This window comes from Zootoca vivipara, chromosome 1, assembly GCF_965207765.1.
Source record: "Zootoca vivipara chromosome 1, rZooViv2.hap1.1, whole genome shotgun sequence".
NCBI classification, from domain to species: Eukaryota; Metazoa; Chordata; class Lepidosauria; order Squamata; family Lacertidae; genus Zootoca; species Zootoca vivipara.
In genome coordinates, this window is record NC_142582.1 from 108224811 (window position 1) to 108246669 (window position 21859).

The window sequence follows — 21859 nt, forward strand, 5'->3', positions numbered from 1 at the left end:
ACTCTCTCTCCACACAACTCCCTTCTTCTGCAAAGCACACATCTCAGCTCCTGCCCCCTGCAGGTAAATTATCCATTCAGGAGCCCATTAAGAAACAGGAGCCCATTCTTTTTATCAAGGCCCTGATGACCACTCATTCACAACGATCAAGGCAGGCACTGCTAACAGCACCATTTTCAACAGCAGGGTCGTCTGCATCGTGGAAGACCTGCTTAAATTGGAAGTGATTTCCAAAAGCAGAGGTTACATACTTTGGGAACTTGCTTTCTCTAGATGTGACAATAAGTGCCAACACCTCAATGGTAATTGTACAGGTTCCACAGGATCAGCAAGGGCTCTGTGACCTGCTGGGACAGATCCCATTATCTGATGCAACTGACTTCTGCCTTTTCCTCGCCAAGGGGAGAGGGCAATGACAGCCTGAGGTATTATCAAGTTTGCCTTAAAAAAAAGTTTAATGTGTCGTGTGTTGACCTATGAGCTTTCCCTCCTTATGTAATATGACCTCATTGTCACTGGGGGGAAAAGGCATGAGTTCCTATGGAAACAGTTGGTTTTCTACACAAATAATCCAAGGCTTACCAGAGATGCTGTTGAATCTCGTTTCCAGACCACAACTCATATGTAAGTAAGCATCTGGTTTCTGTGTTGCTGTCGTTTCCCAGCACATCTGAAGGGGCCACAAAATGTCAAAGGCTGTTACTGTAACCTAACAAAGGCATTGAAAAAAGTTTGGAACTTTTAAGCTCCTTTCTGTATTGCACATAGAGAGGTTCAATCTTTTTATCTGAGGGACATGACTCCTTAATATTAATCTCCACAGAAATGGTGGCTACTGGTTGTTCCTTGCTACAACACTTGACATAGCAATTCTGGTACCCACCAAATGTTATTGAATTCCAGCTCCCAACAGCCCAGCCTGCATGGCCAATGGTCGGGGATGATGGGAGTTGTAGTCTGGAAACATCTAGAGAGTATCGCATTGGTTATTCTTGCTAGACAACCTGGTTCACTGCAATATCTCAACATATTCTCCAATACATGGAAGGAACTGTATAGAAAACATATGCAGCTCAGAAAACAATTTTTAAAGTGTTTTTTTTAAAGACACATGAACATAGGAAGCTACTTTATACCAAGTGAGATAACTGGTACAACTAACTAAATATTGTCAACACTGACTGACAGTCTTTCTCAGGCCTATCTGTTGACACCAGGGATTGAACTTGAGACCATTTGCATGCAAAGCAGGTTCTGTACCAGTAAGCTATGACCTGTCCAGTAGCTTCACTGTGGTCATATGGCTAGGTAGGAAAAACCCTGGATGGTTAAGTCCAGTCAAAGGCGACTATGGGGTACGGCACTCATCTCGTTTCAGGCCAAGGAAGCCAGCGTTTGTCCACAGACAGCTTTCTGGGTCATGTGGCCAGCATGACTAAACTGCTTCTGGTGCAATGGACACCATGATGGAATCCAGAGTGCACAGAAACACTGTTTACCTTCCCTCCGCAGCGATACCTATTTATCTACATGCACTGGTATGCTTTCAAACTGCTAGGTTGACAGAAGCTGGGACAGAGCAATGGGAGCTCACCACTGTCGAGCGGATTCAAACTTCTGATCTTCCAGCACACCCAAGAGACTCAGTGGTTTAGACCACAGCGCCACCCACGTCCCCAATTATATGGACAATGCAACAAATAAGGGTCTATTTTTCTCCATTTCCAGAGTGGCAATCAAGACTAGTTTTGGAGAGTAGCATAATGCCCTGTGGTGGGTCTCCTTCATTTGGTGGTGCCTCCTATCAGCTCCTGTGATAGGAGCTCCAGTGGGCTGCAGCAGAAGGAGTAGGAAGTGCAGTGCTCCCACAGAATTGTAGAAGCCCTTGGAGGACTATGTCTCCCAGAGGTCCATGGGCTTTTCATCCCTGTGTACTGCCAATCAGCAGACCGGGGTAGTGAAAAGAAAGGGAAGGGAAAGGCAAACAAAGAAATGAGTTTCCTCTAATAACTTTTGTACTTGACCAGGAGGAAATGTTCAAGCAATGATTTGTTGTTTAGTCATTTAGTCGTGTCCGACTCTTCGTGACCCCAAGGACCATAGCACGCCAGGCACTCCTGTCTTGCAATGCCTCCCGCAGTTTGGTCAAGCTCATGTTCGTAGCTTCGAGAACACTGCCCAACCATCTCATCCTCTGTCGTCCCCTTCTCCTAGTGCCCTCAATCTTTCCCAACATCAGGGTCTTTTCCAAGGATTCTTCTGTTCTCATGAGGTGGCCAAAGTATTGGAGCCTCAGCTTCAGGATCTGTCCTTCCAGTGAGCACTCAGGGCTGATTTCCTTAAGAATGGATAGGTTTGATCTTCTTGTAGTCCATGGGACTCTCAAGAGTCTCCTCTAGCACCATAATTCAAAAGCATCAATTCTTCGGTGATCAGCCTTCTTTATGGTCCAGCTCTCACTTCCATACATCACTACTGGGAAAACCATAGCTTTAACTATACGGACCTTTGTAGGCAAGGTCATGTCTCTGCAATGATATGGAGGTAGAAAAGAATGTCCCTATTTTCTTCTGAGCAATGTTGGGGGGGTATGCTTTTCTCCTGAGGAGGAATCAGGTATTCCCCCATCCTACAGAAAAGGCTATCCTACAGAAAGTCACTACCCTGAAAGGAGGAAATTTCTGCAGGTGTTGCTTCCATGTGTGGGCCAAACAGTGCCATCTTATTAATTTATATAGTCAAAGTTCTTCCATGCTTCAAAGCAGCGGTGACCAATGAAGAAGGGCAGTTCACCGAGGATCCACCCTAGCGCCACCACCTAGTCATGTGCTTGGAGGATGCACACTCCAGCAGCCCCCTGGCTCCATTGCTGTCTCTCAGCCTAGGAAGGCAATAGTGGGATGACCCTTCTATCACCACACCTCAGCCTCCGGTGCTTTTGCTCAGCAAACCAAACCTCCAGTGTGGTGTAGTGGTTATGAGCGGTAGACTCGTAATCTGGGGAGCCGGGTTCGCATCTCCGCTCCTCCACATGCAGCTGCTGGGTGACCTTGGGCTAGTCACACTTCTCTGAAGTCTCTCAGCCCCACCCACCTCACAGGGTGTCTGTTGTGGGGGAGGAAGGGAAAGGAGATTGTTAGCCGCTTTGAGACTCCTTCGGGTAGTGATAAAGCGGGATATCAAATCCAAACTCTTCTTCTTCCTTGCCCCACCAGTACTAACAGCTGCTGCTTCCCAGTTTGCATGCAGAGGTGTAAATTATTATACGCTGCCTAAGCCAGCCCATAGGACTACAATGCAAGAGGAATACTGATGGGGTGGAAATTAACTTTTCATGGGTTTGAAGGGGGGGAATGCTGTATAGCTGGAGGGTTTCTTTCCCCCTTCCTTTTATTGTTATGATGCAAACCTCCACGGGACAAGTGTAAACCTCATCACTTAAAAGTAGACTGGAGAAAGAAAAGGGGGGGGGGACCAAAGGCGGCATTGTAAAGGAGCAGACTTGAACTTGCCTCTAGGGACATGGATTAGACGAATAAGCAAAGCATTTCTATCGCAAAGGTCACTGTTTTTATTATCATCAGAATACAGGAATTGCCATCGACAAGAAATAACCGACAGCCAGATTACTGTGGTTACCTGTTTGGATACATTCCAGTCCTTTAGAGGAAGTCAGAGCATTACTACAAATTGCAAGGTCACCCTTTTTTTTTAACTTTTATGCCTAGTATAATACAACCGGCCACAAGCGAGTGGGCTCTGGTCTCCGTAATCGTTATAGTGGATGCTCTGCTTCTATTCACAATGAAAGGAGGGCCTTAGGAGAGACAGAAGCAGCTGCCCAAGAGGTTAATTAAAAGCAATGGATAAAAGGAACAGGGAGGGAAGGAGGGAAGACTCACCCAAAAGCCAATGCAAGAATCACATACCATAAATAAGCCAGAGGGAAAAGAGACAGCCAATTATTTGTGGGAGAGAAAGAGCTGGTTTGGTACATTCTTTATGGCCGAACACCTCTCAGGCGCAGTTCCACCACTGAAATCAAATGAGAATAAAAATACTTCCAAATAGCAACATTCAGGAATGAGACAATACATGGTGTGACCTTGATCTGGACTTTGGCATTGAGTGAAAATGATTTGTTCTCCTCCCAGACAGTTATTCAGTTGTTTTCATATAGAGCTAATTTTTCTTTTCTTTCTTTCTTAAAAAAAACGCACCCTATTCATATCACAAAGGGATTTCACTTCTTTACAACTCCCTCATTTGCTATCACTTTGCACATAGCAATATGCAATGGGCAAAAAGGATTCTGTTCTGTGAAAATGGGAACTTGACACGACCTTGTCAGTTCGTGGTGCTTCATTTGCCCTAGCTTTCAAAAATGAGAAGATTTCACCCTCCCCCCCTGCATAATGTATCCCTCACTCTTTCTTGATGCATCTTTTTTCTTTCCCCTGAACTTCTTTGAACTCTTATCATGCCTTTTATTACTCTCCCAGGTGGTGAGAGCCACCAGGATTATAGCAAAAAAAGAACAGGTACTACACAGATATTTGCTGGCAGATGCTACTGCCCCTAATATTAAATGGTTGGAGGACCATTTTAGCTCTGAAAGTGTAAGATGTTTTCTTGTTTGTTGCCACGGTTAAAACGGCCCAGTTGGAGGATCCTGCTTCCAGACATCTGTAAATAACTTTCTGATGCTACTGCTTCTTGGCAGCTCTCAAGTTTGTCTGTCTGTTTTTATTTTCTCAGGGATTTGCATTTTGAGGAGCCAGGGGAAAGTCCTCGATCTTGCTCTTCTTCTCTCCACCCACTGTTATTTTGAGAACTGCTAATAAGTTCATGCTGCAACAAACAGCGAAACCAACAGATTTATCTCTGCAAAAATGTCGTCAAGTAGTTCATGGGATTATGTACATTGCTCACCATGTGCAGGCATCTACTCACAGTCTCACTCATGAGGCATAGTTGCATTGAATAATTTGTCTTCTAGAAGTGGGCAGAGGCCCCAAGATTCACCTTGTTATCTGTGCATTTAAAAATAATAATTACAATCTATTTCTAAATCACTCTGTGCTCTCTCCACTTTGATCTGTGTGTTTTAAGTTCCAAGCTGCTCTGTATGAAACAAAGTTCACTAGGGTTTCTAAGAATGACTATATCTTTGGCCATATTGTAGACAAAGAGGTTCAGACACTTTTCTGGAGAAATTCGCTTTCCTCCATAATTTACACTAAGTTACATTAGGGGTGTTGTCTCTTGCTCTTTCTTAAAGGTAAAGGGACCCATGACCATTAGGTCCAGTCGTGACCGACTCTGGGGTTGCGGCACTCATCTCGCATTATTGGCCGAGGGAGCCGGCGTACAGCTTCTGGGTCATGTGGCCAGCATGACTAAGCCGCTTATGGCAAACCAGAGCAGCTCACGGAAACGCCGTTTACCTTCCCGCCAGAGTGGTACCTATTTATCTACTTGCACTTTGACGTGCTTTTGAACTGCTAGGTTGGCAGGAGCTGGGACCGAGCAACGGGAGCTCACCCCGTCGCGGGGATTCGAACCGCCGACCTTCTGATCGGCAAACCCTAGGCTCTGTGGTTTAACCCACAGTACTATAATTAAGATATCACTGAATAGTTTATATTATTGCTTGTACATCTTTACAAACTTTGCAGCTCCACACCAGTCTTTCTATAAAGCTTGCATGCTGTCTGAAGAGCTCACATTTGCTTGGTTTTTATTTTTGTTTTTGTCAAAGCAAAGCAATGTAGGATTTTCTTTATTTAAAAATAAATGAAGTTTTTAACATAAAAAAAACCCTCCCACTATGGTGCTTTCATTAAAAAACAGCAACATTCTGCACTCCATCAGACAAGTCACATTCTGGACAGCTATACTGTACTTCATGATGTACTTCTACATCCATATAACTACATAACTACAGCTATAGTGTACTTCATAATGCCCAGAAAAGGACAGGAACTAGAGAGTGGTACATGGTTTGGGAGGTGGGGGCTAACCTAACCAGTGGATAGGAGCACTGACACCACACTTTAACTCAGGAGAGGGGGGAAACTCACTGAACCAACCCCAATTGCCTCAGTATTTGGCACCACAAAAAGCCAATTCATACCCCCGTGAATCTTCTTTAGCCAGGCTAGTGGACTAGGCATCATTCAATAAAGCTACTGGTTTGTTGTTGTTGTTGTTGTTTTAAAAAACCACTATTTATTGAAAAAATTCATTGCAAAGAAGAACAACATACATGGCTGAATTCCATCAATGGTAAGGTGAATTAATCACCACAAGAGAAAGGAAAACATACATAAAGCAAAATCTAAAACAATGTCACTAATCAAAAGGAAATGGAGCATATATACCTTTACACATTCAGCTACGACATAGGTGATTGGACAAATTTTAGGAGGCTCTCAATGAAAATGTGTTGCATCGCACAGCAGCAGATAAACAGTAAATGATATTAATAAGGCTACCTTGGGTAACAAGGTAAAGAAAAAGTGATATGGGTTACAGCACCACCGACTTCAGTTAGGCTAAATATACTAAAGGGCAAATTGATAAATCATGTCTGGAATGGACAGATAAGATTTACACAAATGGGGAGCATTAGTATTATGATATATATTACCTACCCTTCTCCAGCAGATCCAAGGGTGGTTTATAACAATTTAAAATTCAGAATTAATAACCGTTAAAACATAACCCAGTCACAAGAAAAGGGTAGGCCCTGAAAAAAACATATCTAAGGTGTCAAAGGCCAAGGTAAAGAGGTGTGTCTTCAGCATTTGCTGAAAGCTATATAATTTAAGAAATGCAGCTGGATTTGGGGTGGTGGGTGATGGCTCTTTTCAGCCCAAACTTCACTGTCTCTATATGAGATGTTAGATTTGGACCCAACTCCTAGGGACATACAGGATATATTCACTTTTGGCACTTGTTTTATTTTTCTTCTGAGAAATACCTTGTGCCAGAGTGCCCCTTCAGGTGTCATTGGATGACAACTCTCATTGTCTTTGATCATTGGCAATGTTGTCTGGGACTGATGGGGAGCTACAATACAACAACCTCTGGAGGGCCATGATTTCCCCATCTCTCTGTCTTATACAGTTGCTAAAATGGGAATAATCCCGATTAACTCCTCAGCACCGTGTGGCATGGGTTTGAATCAAGTTGGCAAAACTTGCAAATTAGAAAGAGGAAGGATAACTACTTTGCAAAATCCATTTTCTTCATTCCTTTGCCAAGACCATTTAGATTTTAATTATTATCATAACGCTACATTGCTGTTCTCTAATTTTCTCTCTGCAGTTTTGGTAATGCGATCTCCTCAACATCACTCTGCAATTTAATCTTTCCTGAGTGGGAAGAGGCTGTAGTCTTTTGCATTCATATTATGAGATGTTTGGATAGTGAAGTTTGAATGAAGAGAGATGAAGCAGTTTAAGACATTTTGCAGAAATGTGAGATCACCCTCTATTTCCTTTTTCCATTACAGAAACAGATTGTGTACAAGCAGCATGCCCGAGAAAATGGAAGGGAAGGTGATAGCAAACAAATAAAAGAAAAGGGGGGGGTGAACCTTCTGCATTGTACTCCATAACAGTTTTGTCCCTTAAACTGTTTGATCATTGTATTTGGTAAAAAAAAAAACAACCAGTGGGCTGGATCCACATGTAGTCATGTGTAGACTCAACGAAACCAGAAATACTTGTTAATCATATTGATTAATATGATTCTACACAGGACTAAATCTCTCTGGGCTATATCCAGTGTTCTCTGTTCATTAATTCAAGAGACCTTGTTCTAGAGAAGGACAGAGTTTAAAGGTTGTGCAACAAGAAAATCTTCACAGAAACAGTGACTTTGGGTTAAATCTTGTTTGAAATCATCTCGGAAGCTATGACAAGAGAAAGAAAAATAAGAATAGATTTGCTGGGAAAGATCGGGATTATATTGGACTATAATGATTGGAAAGAATTTGGAATTTGGACTAGAATGGCAGCAAGAGTCGTTATTCAGAATCCTCAGATTTTGAAGCATGGGAAGTAAAAAAAAAATGATTTGGTATAATATTTGGTTTAATAGATATGTATTTGTATAATTTGGAATAATTGATACGATATGATTGGTTTGTAAGTGAAAATTCAATAAAAATTGATTTAAAATAAATAAATAAATAAAGGTTGTGCAACAAAGAAATCCATTGCAACAGTTGTTGCACAACAGCCAGTCCTTGTTGTCTAACCTGTTGTGAAGAGGTTACTTGCATGTAGAATGACTGAACTAAGAGGAGAGCAGCTACTCCCCCTCCTACTGTGCATGAATCAGTATAACATCAACATGCAAACAATCCTGCTCTAACCTGTACATGCATTCAGCCTACATTAAGGTATAAAAACTGCCCATCCCTTTTGCCAAAGCAAGGCAAACAAGAGGCCTTTAGCTACTGAATCACACATTGTGGGAGTTGCCTTGTGCTGCCATTTTAATGATTTCATGTAGTGAACCCCTTTGGTTCACTGCGCAATTCCCTGAATCACCCATGGCCCGAAGTCATGCCAGTGGGTCATGCCAGCTACTGTCAAAGGTCACTGAAACTGAAACAATGAGTAAGAATGATAAGGTGCTTTTTGATCTCCTTAACAGAGGTCAAGACAAATGGTGCATTCAAAGTGCCATGCCCATAGCAAATGTTGCACTGGCAGAGGTCAAAGAAACCAGCAGAACTTCCAACTGCCTCAGAAGCTAAGTAGTAACTGCCCTCTCAATAAACTCCCACCCACAACAGAAAGATGGGGTATGGGTAGAATGGCCAGTGAACTAATTGCATTTGGATTTTAGTCTCCCTGCCCTCGGCCATCCTTGCAAATAATAATTATTGCAAATAATAATTATTTTGGGGAGTGTGGCCAAGCGTCTTCATCTCAGCATGTTTCACTTGTACGAATATGTTTGTATTCTGAGAAAAACCATAGAAGACCCTCTCTTTTTGCCTCTTCTAGGCAGTGTGAAAATGTGTTTAAAGGTGTTATTTTTTCTTCAAGCCTCTAACACTGCAGATATTACTCCCCACTCTCCAATATTTACTTCATCTCAGTTAAATGTAAACTTTGAGCACGGCATTGCCCCGGAACCACAGCCTGAAAGGAACAGTATATATGCCAACAGACAATAAATAATCAAAACATGTAGCTGTAAAAATCTGCATTATTATAGCATGCTATGTTTAAGGTTTGCTGTTTTATGGGGGGGGGGGAATGTTGCCCACAAATCCTTCAACAACATTAATCACAGAGCAAACCTTTCTCTCTTTTTTTGCAAAAGTATAAGGTGCCCTAAAGGAGGTATCGATGTTGTACTATGTTGTACGATGACTCATGAACAACTGGTTACAGGAAATATTAAGGAAAATTGAGTAGGTCTTGCATGACTTATCACTGAGTCTTCGAAACAAGTGCCCTCAGGAAATCCAGTATATATATGTCATCAGAATATTTAGCTTAAACAGCTCTTAATTGCAACAGTTTCACAGCAGCGAAATAGTATCGGCATAATCCATAAATACTTGTACTGGCACATCTGTTTAGGATGCTGTTATGACACCCCAGCAGAAGAGTATAGCATGTTCTCCACTGGCGTGATTTTTTTCATTCACAGAAGTGTTTGTGAATGGTGAAGCAAATGTTAAACCACAAAGACACCTTGATCTCCCCACAATAAATTGCAACCCACAGCTGTCCTGCTAAGATTAATACCACAATATTTCCAGATAGTATCTCTCTTATCCTCATATTAGACCCAACAAGAATTCAGTATTCTGCTGACGCATCTTTCCTGGAAAATCCATGTGGATTTTCAGTTCCAGTGTAATATTTCCCACATACAGTACATTGCTTCTTGGGAATAATTCCAGTCACAATATAGTGGTGGAAACTTTGCATCGGGACAGATATATAACTAACCAGAAGCATTTGTGGTTAATTCAACAGAATCCCATGGAAATCAGCTTCATTCTATGGATGAGCTTCCAGCTGAATATGATGGTAAGTGGGGGGGGTTAATAATAATAATAATAATAATAATAATAATAATAATAATAATAATAATAATAATAATAATAGTTTATTATTTATACCCCGCCCATCTGGCTGGGTTCCCCCAGCCACTCTGGGCGGCTTCCAACAAAACATTAAAATACGGAAATCCATCAAACATTAAAAGCTTCCCTAAACAGGTCCCTAAAGGTCTGGTAATTGTTGTTCTCTTTGACCTCTGGTGGGAGGGTATTCCACAGGGTGGGTGCCACTACCGAGAAGGCCCTCTGCCTGGTTCGGCTCTGGGCGGCTTCCAACAAACACCAAAATAGATTAAAATATCACAGATTAAAAACTTCCCTAAACAGGGCTGCCTTTAGGTGTTTTCTAAATGTCAGGTAGTTGTTCATCTTCCTGACCTCCGATGGAAGGGCGTTCCACAGGGCGGGCGCCACTACCGAAAAGGCCCTCTGCCTGGTTCCCTGTAGCTTTGCTTCTCGCAGTGAGGGAACCGCCAGAAGGCCCTCGGTGCTGGACCTCAGTGTCCGGGCTGAACGATGGGGGTGGAGACGCTCCTTCAGGTATACATGACCAAGGCCGTTTAGTGCTTTAAAGGTCAGCACCAACACTTTGAATTGTGCTCGGAAACATACTGGGAGCCAATGTAGGTGTTATGTGGTCTCGGTGGCCGTTCCCAGTCACCAGTCTAGCTGCCGCATTCTGGATTAATTGTAGTTTCCGGGTCACCTTCAAAGGTAGGCCCACGTAGAGCGCATTGCAGCAGTCCAAGCGAGAGATAACTAGAGCATGCACCACTCTGGCTTCCTCCACCCCCCCTTACTCCAATTATGACCATGTCACAAGTACTCAGATGTGCCAAAAAAAGTTCATAAAATGAATGTAACACAGTATTGTCTATAGTATATTGACTGGGTTTCTCTCCAGGGTCTCAGACAAAAAATACTCCCAGCACTACCTAGAAATGCTGGGGATTGAACCTGAGACCTTCTGCATTGAAAGTAGATGCTCTTCCACTTAGTTACACTCCTTCCCCAGGTAGCAGGGGGAGTTTTCTGAGTGGATATAAATCTCCAGGACTCTTCTGGGTCTTTGCAGAGGAAACAGCTCCCCATCAGGCTCTCATAGGCAGCTCTAACTTCCCCAAGATCCAACATGGAGCTCAAGCTCACACCAGTTCCTTGCTTTTAACCTATTTTACCCTGATCTAAGGTATGGGCAATGGACAATGGCCACAGGGCAGAGAAGCATCCCCGAAGGAGAGCTTAGCTGCTGCCACTGATATTAACCCAGCAATGGGGGGCTGAAACACCAATGGATGTGTTCGAAGTCACATGCTCAGGTCATGTGGGGCAATGGAGGGGGTCCAAAGGCATCACTTGGTGAGCTTCTGGGGACATTTCCCAGAATTGTTTGCAATGTGCTGGAGTTCCATTGCAGATGCTCAGCAATTCATTGGAATAAAAAAAGCATTCCCTGAAAGTTTGCAAACTAACAGGACAGGGCAGCCTTAGTACAGGTCCTACAGCTATAAGAATTGTTGATTTCACTGAAAATTGTGTTACGCTACCATTGTGACTTGATAGCTGCAACCAGAAGCTCCTGTTTCCTTCCAGACAGCAGATATGAAGACATAACAGTCTAACTATTCATCAGTTATATTGGGTATACTGCCATTGATATTTCTGCTCTCATACACATCATTCCTTCTCCACTGCCTCCATGCCAGCTCCCCCTCCCCGCTTGGTGTTTCCCTGGCCATTGATAAGACACTCTTCTTTAGAATACATTTAATTAAAGTTCTATTGTGTTTTAAATAGATCATGACTGACACCTGATGGTAGCAGAAACAATTAAAAAAATATTACCTGACTTCCCACGTATCTGTCAAGTGAACTGATTTATCCTCTGCCCATAAGGGAAGATCAGAAGCAATTTAATGGCAGTTTAATAGGAGGAAGCTTGATAAAATACCAGCAGATGGTATTCTGGGTAATGATCCAGCCCATAATGATTTCAGTAATGGCTTGTCTTATCTATTTACCTGGCCTGGAACAAAGCACACCAACAAAGGAGAGCTCAAATAGTTCAGTCGGATTAGGTTGTGCCAGAGATATAAACGTTTAAATCACTGAAGCAGCCCATTCGCTTCTGTTGCAGGAGAAAAATGTGGAATAGGTTAAAAGAGTTGAAACTCAGAACCTGAGAAAGGCCAGCCCTCAACTTCTGCAGCCTGGGAAGCAGCTGAGTCTTTCTTATCTTCCATTATGGGCTGCACATGTTTAACCAGGGGCGTAGCATGGGGGACCAGGGGAGCCATGCCCCCCCCATGCAAAATTATGAGGGGGTGAAACTAGGCACCCCCATGCAGGTGCCAGCTTCAATGGGGATCCCTGCCCCAGCCTGGCAAAGCATCTCTGGCCTGTTGTGAACAGACATGGAGGGAGGGAGCTGGGCAAGGGGCAACCCCAGTGCAGCCCGGCCTGGTGCTCCTCTCCATGGGCATTGGGGGAGTCACCCACCAAGGGCCATGTTGGCCAGCTGGACACCCTCCTGTGCAGGCATGCAGGCGGCGCAGCATGGCCCTGATGGGCTCGGGTGGGGTGGAGCACCCCAGTGGCATCAGCAGCTTGTCCGCTCTGAGTGCCAGCAACCCACATTACGCCACTGTGTTTAACTGTCATTGTATGGTCTCTATGAGATTGTGAGCAGGACAGGGGGGAATCAATATTATATCACCAAATTCAGGCTGCCCAATTAACACCGATTTAGCATTCTTGCACAGCAAATCCACCCATTCCCCAAGTTGGACTTTTTACCATAAGGAAAAGATAGGAAAATGCACTGGAAAGTGTGATCCAGGCCCCAAATCGACTCGGGGTGTGTGAATAATAGAATCATGGAAATAGTAGAGCTGGGTCATCCAGCCCAACCCCCTGCAGTGCAGGAATCCTGACCACTGTGGTTCCTGGGTGGGCTCGAACCACCAGCCTTCTGGTTAACAGCCAGATGCATCGACCCATTGCAACACCGGGAGCAGCCTGATTAGAGTTTAAATAGGATGTCTAATTTGGCCACAGTGACACATGCCTTAGTTTTACATCCTGTTTGGATTACTGTAATGTGCTCTATGTGGCCTTTGAAAAGGGCTCAGAAACTTCAACTGGCTCAAAGAGTTGCAGCCAGATTACTGACCAGGGCTGGTTATAGGAAGCATTGTTGTTGTTGTTTAGTCATTTAGCTGTGTCCGACTCTTCATGACCCCATGGACCAGAGCACGCCAGGCACTTCTGGCTTCCACTGCCTCCCGCAGTTTGGTCAAACTCATGTTCGTAGCTTCGAGAACACTGTCCAACCATCTTGTCCTCTGTCGTCCCCTTCTCTTTGTGCCCTCCATCTTTCCCAACATCAGGGTCTTTTCCAGGGAGTCTTCTCTTCTCATGAGGTGGCCAAAGAATTGGAGCCTCAGCTTCACGATCTGTCCTTCCTATGAGCACTCAGGGCTGATTTCCTTCAGAATGGATAGGTTTGACCTTCTTGCAGTCCATGGGACTCTCAAGAGTCTCATCCAGCACCATAATTAAAAAGCATCAATTCTTCGGCGATCAGCCTTCTTTTTGGTCCAGCTCTCACCACTGGGAAAACCAAACCATAGCTTTAACTATACGGACCTTTGTTGGCAAGGTGATGTTTCTGCTTTTTAAGATGCTGTCTAGGTTTGTCATTGCCTTTTGTCATTGCTTTTCTCCCAAGAAGCAGGCATACAACTCCCTTACTAGAACAGCTTCACTGGCTTCTGGTCTGTTTCCAGGCACAAGTCAAAGTGCTGGGTGTCACCTATAAAGCCCTATTAGGCTTAGGTCCAGACTATCTGAAAGAACACAATCTCTCATACAAACCTGCCCAGGTTTTGAGATCTTCAGGGGAAGCCCTTCTCTGAGTCCTGTCACCCTCGCAGGCATGCAGGAGAGGGCCTTCTTGATGGCTGCTCTCAGACTCTGGAACTCCTTCCCTAGAGAAGCTAGATTGGCCCCCTGCTTGTTCTCCTTCCACCAACAGGTGAATACCACCTTGTTCAAACCGGCTTTTGGAAACTGACTGCTTTTAATGAAAGGGCTGGTGTTACGCTGTTTTTATGATAATTAGTTATATGTTCTAAACAGATTTTATATGTGTACTAGCTGGCCCTGCCACACATTGCTGTGGGTTATTTGTGTGATTTCCCCTACCCTGTGTCGATCCATGACGTATCCCTGTGATTCCCCCACTCCTCCTCTCACCCCCCAGCTTATCCCTGTGATTCCCCCACTCATCCCTGTGAATCCCCCAACTCTGTCCTGATCCATGACCTATTATGCCCTCTCTTCCCCCCCCCACCTCAGCTTATCCCTGTGATTTCCCCCCTCTCCTCCCCTAACCCCTAACCCCACTTACCCGTGATTTCCTTCCTCTCCTCCGTCCACCCCCCCGGGTTATCCCTGTGACCTGCTCATTTTGCACACAATCATTTCCCCAGTGTGTGTGTTCTGTAAAATTTTGCCCTGTCCCAACCCTGACTCTCCTACCCACGTGTGTTATGTGAAATAACGTTTATTCTACCGAAAGGCACGACTCTCTAAAAGGCCCATATTCAGTTGATTTTATGCTGCGGCCTATTCGGGCCCCCCATCCCCCACTCAGACAGGCCCTTGAATCCACTCAGCCTAGTCTGCAATGCCGAGGCGAGATACTGTGGAGAGGGCAGGTTTCATCCTTGTGTCTCCCCCCAGCCTGTTCTGACCTATCCCTGCCCTCTATTCGCCCCCCCCCCACTCCACCCAGTCAGGCCCCTACCTCCACTTGGCAATGTTGGGCCTTGTTGCTGCAAAAGGCCTGTTTTCCGTTGGTTGCTCTGGAATTTTGTGATGTCATCTGGTGGCGCGGCTTTCGAGGCAGCAGCGGGCGATCTGCCATTCTATTGGATGCTGCTGGAGTCTTCAGAGCTTCTGCTGGTGACGTCTAATTTGGGCACCCCTTTTGTGTTTAATCATTATTTTAGGTATGAAAGGTTTGGTTTTTTTGGGGGGGGGATTATGCCAGATCCCTCACTGATGGGCATGGAACGTTGTGGCCAAATTTGTTACATTACAGTTCAGCAGTTACAGAGAAAGGCTGTGACCTCTGCACACACAATGCCTACATTTTTATATAGAGAGATAATTGTTGTTGTTGTTGTTGTTGTTGTTGTTGTTGTTGTTATGTCTGAGAAAGGTTCATTTCCCTTGGCCTAGCCAATTCTACCACTAGGGCTGGAGTCACTCCCACCAAGGGATCTGCTCAGGAGTAAGTCCCCCAGCCTTTCACTTGGTGTGGCTAAGACAATTACCCAAGAGCAATGCAGGTGGATCTCAAATACGCAACGAGCAGCACCGTATTCCCTGGGAGCAAGGAAGAGCTACAAAGATAAATGTAAGGACATTACAAGCTCTGGGTTGGATGGCATTTCAAAGTGGCTTTCACTATCTCATGTTGGGGTGAGTCCCCTGACCCTGGAATCCTCCTAGTTTTCTAGTCATTCTGAAGGCAGCTAAGAAATACTCTTCTGTTTGTTCCTTTCTGCTCTGCCTCACTCTCTTGATGGGTTTCCTTTGGCTCTCCATGATGGCAGCTATATAAACAGTGCATGTGCTTGCTGTCAATCATCCCTCATAGGCACATAGGAAGCTGCCCTATGCACACAGTTAGACCAGTGGTTCACTAGCTCAAATCTCTCCACAATGGCTGGCAGCTGCTCTCCAAGATTTCAGGCAGGTGTTTCTCTCCAACCAGCGTCAGACCACTGGTGTATCTCAGTTCTGCCCAAACGGATTGGCAACGGTTCTCCAGGGTTTCAGACAGGAATAGTTTCTTAGGCCTACTTGGAAATGCTGGGACTTGAACAGGGGACCTTCTGCTTTATTGCTGAGCCACAATCCGTTCTCTACCATGTCTCCTAAGCCTCCCATCGTCAGGGAGAGGCCCACATCTGCTATCTTTTCTCCATGCGTGGCCTTTCTCCTGCTGTATGGAGGATTGATTTGTGCCTTGTTTCCATGCTGTGGACATCCTTCTTGATTCCAGGAAAACGCTGGGACAATTAAATAGCCCCCGTCCCCTGAATTCCATTACGCATTCATTTGGCCACTTCATTTCGTGCCCTGAGGCTAAGAAACTTTCCATTTAAATATGTTGGCAACCGATGCAGTCATAAGCTCCATTAACAGAAGCATGGTGTGCAGATCACGGAAAGTTGTTAGCTCCATTCAGGCACTGTAAGCCCTCATCCTGCCCTGATGGTTTGTTGGATCCTCACTGCAGATATTTGCCTGTCACTCGGGTTACAAGGAAGGAAGACAGGAAGGTGGAGCAAGGAATCTCCCTCACGTTATTCTACTCACACGGGGGCATTAGAACATTTGAACAGGTGTGTAGTTCCACTTTAGGCATGGATAAAGCCAGTTCTGGGTCCGGTTCTAGATCCCACATTTTAAGAAAGACCCTGAGACCCTGAAAACAAGTCTTGTGAGGAATGGTTTAAAGGAGTCTGTACCTTCTCAGCAGAAGAATGGAATGAGTTTTTTTAAAAAATCTAGTAGCAAGAAGAACTTTGGGTTGTATTCAACGTAGTGCTGAGATCATTCCATTTTTTGCTCCCCTCTTTCCCCCTTGCACACTGTTCTTGGGGTCCTTCTGACCCACTGGAGCAGATTTGGGGAGCGCTGCAGGGGTGTGTGTGCAGAAGGAGAAGGGGAAAGTCCCACTGCACAAGCAGGAAGCATTGCGCTCATTTCCACTAGCACAACTATTCAGGTCCCATCCTCATTATATGTTTAAAGCAGGATTGTACCACTTTGAATGTATTGTGCAGGTGAGGACTTAGTTGAATATGGCTGCTGAATTGTCTTTGGGTGCTGAGATGGTAGGGGAAAGTATGCGGGCAGTTGGTTTCCATTCCTAGACCTTTGCAGCAATTAGCTTGTAGCAATGATGCTTCTGCCATGCTGACTCAGCACCCAGGCACTAAACTGGAAGGTGTGTGGAGATCATATTGTAGAAAACAGGAATCAATTCAAGGTGAGACATAAGTACTGTAGAGTTGCTGTTTTGCACTGCATCAATCATGGTGATGCAGCTGAAATACCTCTCATTGGGCTTCCAGCTATCACAGGGAAGGTCACCCACCCACCCACCATTGCTTGTGTGTGCAGAGCACACAGAATCAGTTGCCCAGAAACATTCAAAGTGTCGGTATTGACCTTTAAAGCCCTAAACCAGGCATCCCCAAACTGCGGCCCTCCAGATGTTTTGGCCTACAACTCCCATGATCCCTAGCTAATAGGACCAGTGGTCAGGGATGGTGGGAATTGTAGTCCAAAACATCTGAAGGGCCAAAGTTTGGGGATGCCTGCCCTAAACGGTCTCGGCGCAGTATACCTGAAGGAGTGACTCCACCCTCATCGTTCTGCCCGGACACTGAGGTCCAGCGCCGAGGGCCTTCTGGCGGTTCACTCACTGCGAGAAGCCAAGTTACAGGGAACCAGGCAGAGAGCCTTCTCGGTAGTGGCACCCACCCTGTGGAATGCCCTCCCATCAGATGTCAAAGAGATAAACAACTACCTGACATTTAGAAGACATCTGAAGGCAGCCCTGTTCAGGGAAATGCTTAATGTGTGACATTTTAATGTATTTTAAATCTTTGTTGGAAGCCACCCAGAGTGGCTGGGGAAACCCAGCCAGATGGGTGGGGTACAAATAAATTATTATTATTATTATTATTATTATTATTATTATTATTATTATTAGTATTATTATCATTATTATTCTTTTGTGAGGAAGTGTCATGGGCAACACAGTGGAAGGGAAGAGAAAGAAGCAAACTTTTGAGTTCCCAGAAATTTTCAGGCAATCAATTTATTTTTCTTCTTTTGCATTAATGAAACATGAATTCACAGAGGGGTGAGGGTTGTTCCCTTTTGAGCTCAAGGATAGTACCATCTGTTTTGCTAAAAAGCCCTGAAGATGTTTCTTAAAGCTCTACTGTGACAGAACAATGAATCACAGAACTTTGGCACATCATAAACCCATCAATAGAACAACAATGTCTGCTGCACTTCCTTACACATTCATACACATGGATGGGTTGTTTAGAAAGCGGTTATTACAGAGGCTGGCTAAAACACTTTGGTATTTGCAGTTGGTAGTATTCTTTAGGCAAAAACCTACCACCATGAAACATATTTCTCAAAACTGTGATTGGCTTGGATTGATTTCTTGGAAATCTTAGATCTAGTCTTGAAGACAGCATCTCCAGCAACTTCTGGCCTAGATGCTTCCAGGGGTGGGCTCCTCTTAGCCAAACTGCAATGAAATATACTTCTGCTTATGAGCAAAAACAAATCCAAACCTGATGCCCTCCAGATGTTGTTAGTCAACAAGATCCCTCATCCTTACCCATTGACTATGCTGGCTGTGGTGATGGGAACTGTTATCCAAAGCATCTGTAGGGTACCAGGTTTGGTAGGCAGCTAGCTTGTAATACTTCACTTTAATATGCCTATAGGAAAATTCATTAGAGTCCCACCCCCCTCTGCACAGTCACAGCTCACAGCTTATATGTGGCAGGGTCTAGCATCCAAGGAGTTGTTCTGGTGGCATGCCCACTCCACACTCCAATATTCAAAAATGTTGGGTATCATAGCTCTAAGAGAGGAGGAAAAAATAATGTTTCGGCAAACCTGATGCAAGTTGGTTTGGCATATGTGTGGCATAGAAAATAACAGCTTTATATGGACCATTTAGCAATGGAAAGATGCATGTATCAAATGAGGGTTGGCAGAGCTCAAGCCAAACAGAGGCAATTTCTTTACAGTACAGTGCCTATTTCTAGAGGCGGAAGCTAAAAACTGGAGAAACATAGTGTAATTTTGCTGTACTAGTATTTATATTACTCTGTGCAAAATGAGTTTATCATTAACAATGATGTACTGTTTCTGTCAGTTGTTTTTTTAAAAGGGATTATTTTGTTTAAATACAAAATTCTAAAAGGGGAGAGGGGAACAACCTTAAATTCCTACTGGTAAGATCAAAGAAAAGAATGTTTATACCTTTTCTATGCTTCATCTTGCACAAAGCCTCCTTTCTCATTGTGTGCTAGACCCTAGTTTACAAAAAAGGTCACTTGTGAATGGCTCTCCGTTGAAGGAAATATCTAGGTGCTAACAAAACACAGAGGATACCGTTGATAGGAACAATAGGGTTTTGTGATGGCCCCTTTCCCCATTTTAGTTCTGCTTCAGGGTCTAACCCATTGGTCCAGAAACTACATTATGGTCATTAAAGTTATTGCACAAATGCTTACAGTGCGTACAAGTGGGGGTGGGGTGGGAGGGGAAAATCTTCTTTAATTCAAACTAGATGTTATATTACAACCACCCCCAGTTGGTGTTTGAGGACCAAGAGTTTGACACAAACAGTTGGCATTCCCAGAATGTCTCATGCCACATTAGTCTCTTTAAAACATATGTATGCCAGTGGGTTCATTAACGCGACTGGCAATTTAGAGGAAGGCAGGCAGGCGGGCAAAATGTAGTGAGTCAATTAATGCGGTGAACCATAGACAAGATACTGACTTTAGCTAAAATTGATCACTTGTCTGTGATCAAGGTCTTTAGCCAGTAATTAGGGCTTTTGTTGAAAGGTTATACTTGGGGAAAGGTTAATGGTGTCTTAAGAATGTTGCTCTTTTTTGTTAACAGAGTAGCTATGCATGTGTGCATGTTTTCCTGTCATTGCATAAACCTGGGTATTGAAATTTGCTATTTTGCTTCCCTTAGATGGACAAGATTTCTCTCCCCCACCCCACCATTCTTTATTTGGTACTTTTGTCATTTATTTATCTGTGGAACACTTTGTCTTATTGATTTTTTTTTGGTAACCAATTACACAAAACACACAACACAGGACTCCCGTTCCCTCCCTACAAATAATTAAAAGATAATAAGTACACTTACAATTACATTTACCTTCTTTCTCCTCCCTATTGCTCACATTTATTTTAGTTCTCTGGGCATACAGTGGAAACAGAAAGCAATTCATACAAAAATTAGTTTTGTACTCATTTGGCTCATTTGAGATACTCCCATTTCCAAATACAGTATGCGATTATTACCCACTGGTCTTTCGTAAAGTGATCAGATTTCCACCTCTCATTTTGAGCCCTAATTTATGGTGATAGATAGAGATATAGATAGATACCAATCCTTTTCTGTAGGTGATTTGGTAAATTTCCGTTTCTATGCTATCACTAATTGGTCAGCTGTTAACGAATGATGAATTTATTTCTTATAGAAGTATTTTAATGACTGGTGCCATTCATGTCTGGGAAGTAGGAAATTGCCTTATATTGAACCAGGCCATTGTCTGTACTGATTGGCAGTGGAGTCCCAGTGTTGCAGACTTTCTGAGCCCTACCTGGAGATGTTGAGGATTAAACATAGGAGCTTCAGCATTCAAAACACACACTTGTCATTTTGCTGATGTTATGTGAATCATAAGAACTTAAGTAAAGCCCCGCTGAATCAGGCCAATGTACCATCTAGTTACCAGACCCTCCAAGTGTCCCCATTTTCCAGGGACAGTCCCAGATTTAGAGAAGTCATCCTAGTTTCTGATTTGATCCCAGAATGTCCCACTTTTCCTAAGGACATCCCTATTTTCATCGGAGAACTCTTGGAGGGTATGGAGTTATGTGACCCCTGAGCCAAGGAGATAAGTAACTATACAATCTTTAGAAGACATCTGAAGGCAGCCCTGCATAATGTTTATTGTTTTATTATTACAGTGGAACATCGGTTTATGAACACCTCGGTTTACGAATTTTTGGTTTACGAACGCCGCGGACCCATCTGGAACGGATTAATTCACTTTCCATTACTTTCAATGGGAAAGTTTGCTTCAGTTTATGAACACTTCAGTTTATGAACAGACTTTGGGAACCAATTACACCCTTGCTTCGGGTTAAGTACGCTTCAGGTTGAGTACTCCGCGGACCCGTCTGGAACGGATTAATCCACTTTCCATTACTTTCAATGGGAAAGTTCGCTTCAGTTTATGAACGCTTCAGTTCATGAACAGACTTCCGGAACCAATTGTGTTCATAAACCGAGGTACCACCCTATATCTGTTGGAAGCCGCCCAGAGTCAGATGGGTGGAGTATTATTATTATTTAATAGGACATCCCTATTTTCATCAGAGAAGTGTTGGGAGGTATGCTAGTCCAGCTTCCTGTTTTGTCAGTGGCCAGCCAGATAGATGCCTGTGGGAAACCCGCAAGCAGGACCCGAGTACAACAGCTCTCAAATATTCCACTCTTTGGAATCAGGTTCAAAAGTCATTTTGTTTGTACAATGTCGCAATAGGCTATATTTATCTATTTTAAGCATTTATAGCCCAGCTTTGTACCTGGTAACTGGCTTCCCAGAAAACTGGCTGACAATAAGCAAACATGAATATAAAGTTAAACGTAAGATTTCATTTAAAGGCAGTTGTGGTGACTCCCTTAAGGGCTCTGAGGCAGAGATGGGTAACTCCAGATGTTGCTGGACTCCTTCAGCCACAATCAGCATGGCCAACAGTCAGGGGTGATGGGTATTGAAGCCCAACATCTGGAGGGTCACAGGTTCCCCAATCCTGTTCAAGAGTTTAATAGCGTAAAATGTCAACTCCCTGGGCTTAAATGCTCTGGCTGCTTTGCACATTCCAGTTC